General features: G+C 47.9%; 1 long non-coding RNA gene across 1 annotated transcript; it reads left to right on the top strand.

Annotated features, from left to right (window-relative positions):
* The first annotated feature begins 2754 nt into the window (after positions 1-2754).
* Positions 2755-3974, top strand: LOC309844216. Its single transcript, XR_014300551.1, has 2 exons — positions 2755-2880; positions 3408-3974. It is a non-coding gene; the product is annotated as an uncharacterized lncRNA (long non-coding RNA).
* Positions 3975-6515: the final 2541 nt, after the last annotated feature.

The raw sequence follows: 6515 nt of genomic DNA, 5'->3' as shown, positions 1-6515 counted from the left end.
GAGCACGTTTTAACCATTTGATGCAAATCCCCACCATTCATTCCATGCTGGTTCAGGCAGGTTTGTGCACATCTCATGAGCTCTAACTGCAGGTGCACCCGATTCCGGCAGCCTCCTGGCCTGGCCTGGCCTCTCTCCTGGTTTCCTCCTTGAACCCAGCCCAGCCCCCTCTGCTGCTCATGCACGACTATCTACAATGATCTCATGCACATTCACGGCTTGAGTTCTCTGTTGACCCAAAGTTACACCTCTAGTCCAGACGTCTCAGAGCTCAAGACTCATACATCTGCCTGCCTAGTGGAAAGGTCCCCTTGGATGTCTCTGAGGCTTGTCCAAAAGGAACTCACTATTAGTTCCCTCTCTTTCAAAGTCTCTACCTGCTTCCCCTTTCCCATTCTTGGTGAAAACCGATTGTCAGCACTACTGACACAAGCCATAACCTGGCTCTCTTCTTGGTACCTCCTTCTCCCTCCTCCTTCCATTCAACACTTTATCCTTCAATTTGCTCACTTAGAATATCACATAAGAGAAAAGGAAATTGGAAGATAATAAAATGCCCCTTACACAGCTACTCGTCGCGTTCCCACATGGTTGGAATTTTGTCCATTTTTTGATTCGGGTATTCTACTTATCTCTTTTGTCTCTGTAAAGGAAGCAAAGAAAGTTGCAATCTGTATAGACAAGCACTTTCCTAACAGGGCTCTGTGAAATGTTATTTCCAAGAAGTTTTAATAGGAGATGTTTCTTTTAAAAACAATGCAAAACAAAAAGTAGAAGTGGTTCCACCATTAGCAAAACTGTGTATCCACTGTGTTCTCCAGAACTTCCCTCTTCGCCCCTGGCCCCCAGGTTTGGGGCTCCATAATAAGGTTTTCACTCTAGACCCAAGAAATGAGCAAGATGATTCCATCTGGTGATAACATGCTGGCAGCATGGTGCATGTGCAAATGTGATGTGTGACTTCTTTCTTTTCTTTTTATCGCTGAGACTTGGCTTGCTTACCTGTTGATGCACCTAAGAAGGCTGTGTGACATCAGCATACGCACCCTAGCTTTGCAAGCTTGGCTGTTTTCATAGAGACCCCTGACTTTTCCAGTCAGCTCTGCCAAGAGGCTTCTGGTCCTTTCTCGGCCAGCTCCCCTGCAGTCCCCACCCACTCCCGCATTACATTTGAACTGTGGCTGCTTCCACCCATCAGCAGCATACATATTACCCTCCCCTGGGCTCTGAAAAGTTTTGGACTCCACACCACCCCCCAATGGGTTTAGGGGTGCTGGAGGCAGCCACAAAGCTCACTCAAGTTTAACTCCTGTCTAGCGAATCTGCATTCTCTAAGAGAAGAGCACTCAGCTGAAGGAAAAGCACCTGCCTATCGCTCCCCCTCGAGCCAGATGAAGGCACAAGGTAACCTCTACACACCCTCACCTCTTTGCAAAGCCACCGCCCCCAGCTGCAGAGTTAAGTCCCTGAAAAGTCCTCCAGCAAAGAATCTCTTTGCTTTCCTTTGCTCTAGTTGCCCAAAGTATTTTGAGCAGCCTCAGTTTTTGGCAACCCCCCTGTTTTGGGTTCGTATTGCTATAGACAAAACCCCCCTCAAGTTATGGAAGAAGCTCCTGAGGCAGATTTTCTGGGGGAGCTCGAACTGATTTCAGCTTTCCTTGCATCGGGGCAGGTGGGCCAGGAGACACTCCACCTGTGTCACTTCACTCCAGGTGATCTGTCTGGGGGCTGGTCCGGGCTGAAGAAGTAAGTAGAGCTGGTATGGGAGACCATGAAAGAAGGCGCGAGAACAGGACGGGGAGTGAGGAGGCCTGGGGGAAGGAACAATGCAGATTCAGCCGCTTCGGCCCCCCAACCCCACCATAACCTCCAGCCTGAGTCTCAGTGGAGAGAAGTTTAGGACTGAAGGATGTGGTTAGGCTGTGCACACAGTGAGACTGCTGGGGCCCAGAAGCATCCTGGCCACTGTGCCCAGAGCCCAATTTCCACTACAAATGGCAGCCCCCCATGGAGTAGCCTTCACAGGGAGAACAGCAGCAGCAGCTGAGAAGGAGGCAGAAGGCAGGATCAGGTCAAGGTGTCCACAGAGGAAGAAGCATCCAGACAGGTTACTGAGCATGGAGGAACAGCACTAAGCAGAAGCCCCCCTCCCTTCCCCTCTCTGCAATGATGAGGAAGACTTTTCTGTTGGGGGGAGAGGAGGTAAGTTCCCCTAGGAGCACCGGGAGATAGGAGGACTGCCATCTGCTGCCCCCCTCCCCCCCCCCCCCCCCCCAGAGAGCCCTAGGCAGCCGGGAGCCCTCCTGATTCTCTTCTCTTTACATATTAACGAACCTTCTGGTTTCCTCCTTCCTCTTTTCCCCAGGCCACACTTTCCCCACCCGCCTAGTCTCTCTGGAGCAGTCAAAGCCAAGAAGGAGGTAGCTGGGGGGGCATGGGCTTTCCTATTTTATTCAGGCGACTCAGTGGGTGGTGGTGTCAGCCCCCCCTCCCACACACACCCCCCTTGGGGTTACTGGACAAGAAACAGGCTCATAAAACAAACGGCCCAACTTTGGGTAGGGGGTTGTTGCTAGTAAAGGGAGTTCCCGTTTGTCTTAAATCACTCGGGATTGTTGACTGCGAGAGGCAGCCGTTTAATCTGAAACACAGAAGTAACAGCGTCCCTGAGAGTCTCAGCCTCTCAGCCGAGCTCCACTTCCACATTCTAAGCACTGTAAGTACCAAGTGGCCTGGATGGCTTGAAGCCAAACAGTAATGTTTCCTTTTGCTGTTGTTGAGAAAGGCATTCAGGAAAACAATTGAGCACAATAAGGGCCTTCCTGTTCCGGCAGGCAGCCTGGCAGGCGGGCGTGTGAACCACCCAGCAAAGGACGTGCAGTGAGTCATCCCAGAGAACTGGGAGCTTCCTTCTCCCTTGTCAGAGGCTGTGTCAAAGGCAGGGGCAGGTGAGCGGCCATGGTGGACCCAGCAAGTCACCATTTTCAGAATCAGTCCCCCACCTCTCTGGGCACCGGGGAAATCTCCACCCCAGCACCACCCCCAGCAAAGTCCATGGTTACACAGAGAAATGACACACCCAGGTTTGGGTGGGGAAGGGCATTAGCCATGGGTTTCCCTCCAGCGAGGAAACCAGCGCTGCAAGGGAAGGCCCACTGGGGCTTGCTCTAAGAAATGTCCGATTGCCTACATTTCATGGGCTTTTCAGGACATGAGGCACACAAACTCTACCGCGCGTGCTGATGGTCACAGGCTTGGCCAGTTGGCACATAGTAACCAACTGCAGCTGCCAGCGAAGGGCAGGTGACTAATTGAGCCAAAATGAAACCAACTGTGTGTAAAATTCAGTAGAGCAAGACCAAAGAGAGACCACATCTGATACTGTGCTCTGACCTTTCACTTTCCAGGTAATGCAACTGAAATACTAAGACATATCCTGGGTGATGGGCCGGCTGGGAAACCGGGCTCCAAAATGGCGGATCTTCCCGCCAACCCTCTCCAAGATGGCGGACCTTCCCGCCACCCTCACTGCAGCCTCCACGTCACCGCCAGGAAACTGAAACTCTCCACCCAGGAACTTCCCAACCGGACACTGCCCATCACAGACTTCCCCCGCCCCATACCCTCCAATCACCACATGCCTTGCTATATATGGACTCTAGCCTATGCCTTACCTTACCTTGGTCCGATACACTCTCCCCACCCCATACCCTCCGTTCACCGATCACCGCATGCCTTGCCTTATATGGACGCAAGGCTATGCCCTACCAAAACCCGACAAAAGGACCTCGCCAACTCCCTCCCAGCCCAACTTCCCCGACTCACTACCACCACCACCGCCCCCACCCTCCTTGAGTCCCGGAACCTCGCCAGAGGATGCCCACCTCCTCCCAGTGCAACTTTCCTGGCTCCCCTTCTCCTGGGCCCTGAAACTTTGCTGGAGAATGCATTTAATAAATCTTGCCTTGTGCCTACCTTGCCTGGTGTTGTGTTTACCTCGCCTGCGAAAGTTTATACTGGGGGCAAGACATGGAAGCTGGAAAGACGTCAGATGGTCAATGGTTGGTTGGTAGTGGTAAAGGCAGCTCTCTCTAACCCTCCATCTCTCCCTCTCTCTCCCCTGCCCCTTCCTCTAACCTAACTCCAGGATTGTGGTAAAATATTCTGCCATGAATGGAATCTTGAGTCTAAAAGATCCTTGAGAGAAGGACCCAGCAGAGACATTGAACTTGACATCTTCCCCATTCTCTATTCTAGGAGTCAGCATGCAGTGTCCCTTAACCAAAAGTGAAACCAAGAGACATGAAGTTTTGGAGGGTCTCAGGACCTGCCACCTCAAAATATGTCCTTTGGGAATATTCATTGTTTCCAGCTGTAGTCACTGGAACAACAGCAAAGGCTGCTTTCTCTGAACTCTTACCTGCCTGAAAAACACACCCTCCAGAGGGAACACAGTTGGGATGAGTTTCTCCCCAGGAAACTCATCAGTGGAGGAAGATTGACTCCTGTCCCAGAAGAGGAGACAAACTGTCTCACAAACATCATCTCCCACCTGTTCTTCTAAGGGTCCATTCATCTTTGCCAAAAATCATTTACTCTCTCTAAGAGGCCTGTGTGTCCCCTCCCCTCTCCCTATTAAGATGGTATGTAAGCCTGAATTATTTTGAATCACTCATTTTGCCTGGATATGTCCCATGTATACATGAGGGTTATGAGTTAATGAACTTGTTTTTCTCTTGTTGATCTGTCTTTTATGGCAGGGTCCTCAGCCAAGAACTCAGAAGGGTAGAGGGAAATTAATTTTGTCTTCCATACAGTTTTGTTTTGTTTTATTTTTTAAGATTTTATTTATTTATTTGTTTGTCACAGAGAGAGAGAGGGAGAGCACAAGCAGGCGGAGTGCAGAAAGAGAAGCAGGCTCCCCACTGAGCAAGTAGCCCGATACAGGACTGGATCCCAGGACCCTGGGTTCATGACCCCAGCCGAAGGTGGCAGCCTGACCGACTGAGTTACCCAGGTGCCCCTTGACTCCTGTACAGTTTTAATCACCCACTTTGCCTATGCAAAGGGACTGCCACCCACCATCATGTTTTGATAAAATAAGAAAAAAATAAAAAGATTGTTTAGTACTTCCTTTAATATTAAATAGTTTTTTGAAATAGCTATGAGCTTTGAGCCTAACAAAGCTCATAGCTATTTCAAAACTGTGCTGGGTCCCCAACTCTTCTTTTTTTAGCTAGGCCATTTGGATAAGTCATTTGACTCCTCCCTTTGTTTGTTTGTTTTTAAATGGGGCTAATAGCTTTGCTCATCTAAGAGGGTTGTTGTGGGAATTAAAAGAGATGACACTATGGGTAATTTTACTTAGTGTCTTTCCCAGGACACAATAAACGTAATTACTACTATTACCACTATTAATAATAATAGTAGTAGTAAGAAGCTAATCAATAGTCATGGATTCAGTTTTTGTTTTTTGTTGTTGTTGTTGTTTTGGTTTTTTTCATTAGAAGCTGAAAAAACTGGGCTTGGCTCAGTCGAAAGCACCATGTCATCCCTTACAAAGGTGCAGTCTCTTCTGCCAAATGAAACGAAGCCTCTAAAGGGAAGATGTTTCTGATGAAGGTTGGGATGATTTGCCAGTTGAAAAATAGTATATTTTTTCCATCAAAACAGAAAATATTTCAAAAATGTGCAGGTTGCTGAGGTGTGGCCTATGTACTAATTTCTCCAACAAATTAGATGAACTTTTCAATGGATATAGTTTCTAGAAAGTTCCATGGCATTCTACCAAGTTCTTCAACTAAATGAAGCAGGTAAAGTAAATGAAAATTTCCATTTGTGTTACACTAAGGTATCTGCTAGTCTGGAACACTAACTAGATTAGCCTTCTAATTAGAGGACACTCTGGTATACTTTCTTTTCACTCAACATGAAAAAATCTTAAAAAAAAAAAATGTTCAAACACACACATTCAAAAATCCATTCTTGGAGGCCAAGTGGCTGTCACTTGCACATCCTGATCAGTCAATAAGAAAACTGATCTTAAACTGAGCTGCTCTGAAGACTCTCAGGAGGACATTCAGGGAGGGCACATCGCATCCTTGAATCACAATCCACATCCCTTAAGAGAGACTCTGCTTTGATCTCAAAAGTCTCCTGGAAGAAAACATTTCCAAGAATAAAACCCAAACTTGAGCAAGATTTTGGCCCTGTGGCCAGAAAATTCAGAACAATTTTGGTTAATACAGCCCCCACCCCATTTTTAACCAGTGGTCTCGTTGGTGAGTACAGTTCCTTTTCAGCTCAGTCAGGTCTTTTGGAAACGGAACCACAGGAATAGCACAGATGCTGAATGAATCAGATACATCCTGTGGTCTGCACTTCAAAGGGAGCCACAAATTCTTAAGGTATGATTCATAGCCATCAAAATCTATGAATCTCCTCTGAAATTGTTCTTTCAAACTTGTAGTACTTTGCTCTGTACTTCTTCAAATCTGTGACTTCACTGAGGTCAA

The sequence above is a fragment of the Mustela nivalis genome (genome assembly GCF_964662115.1).
Source record: "Mustela nivalis genome assembly, chromosome: 11".
Lineage (NCBI taxonomy): Eukaryota > Metazoa > Chordata > Mammalia > Carnivora > Mustelidae > Mustela > Mustela nivalis.
The sequence above is the reverse complement of the archived record's forward strand: the minus strand, read 5'-3'. Positions and strand labels throughout refer to the sequence as shown.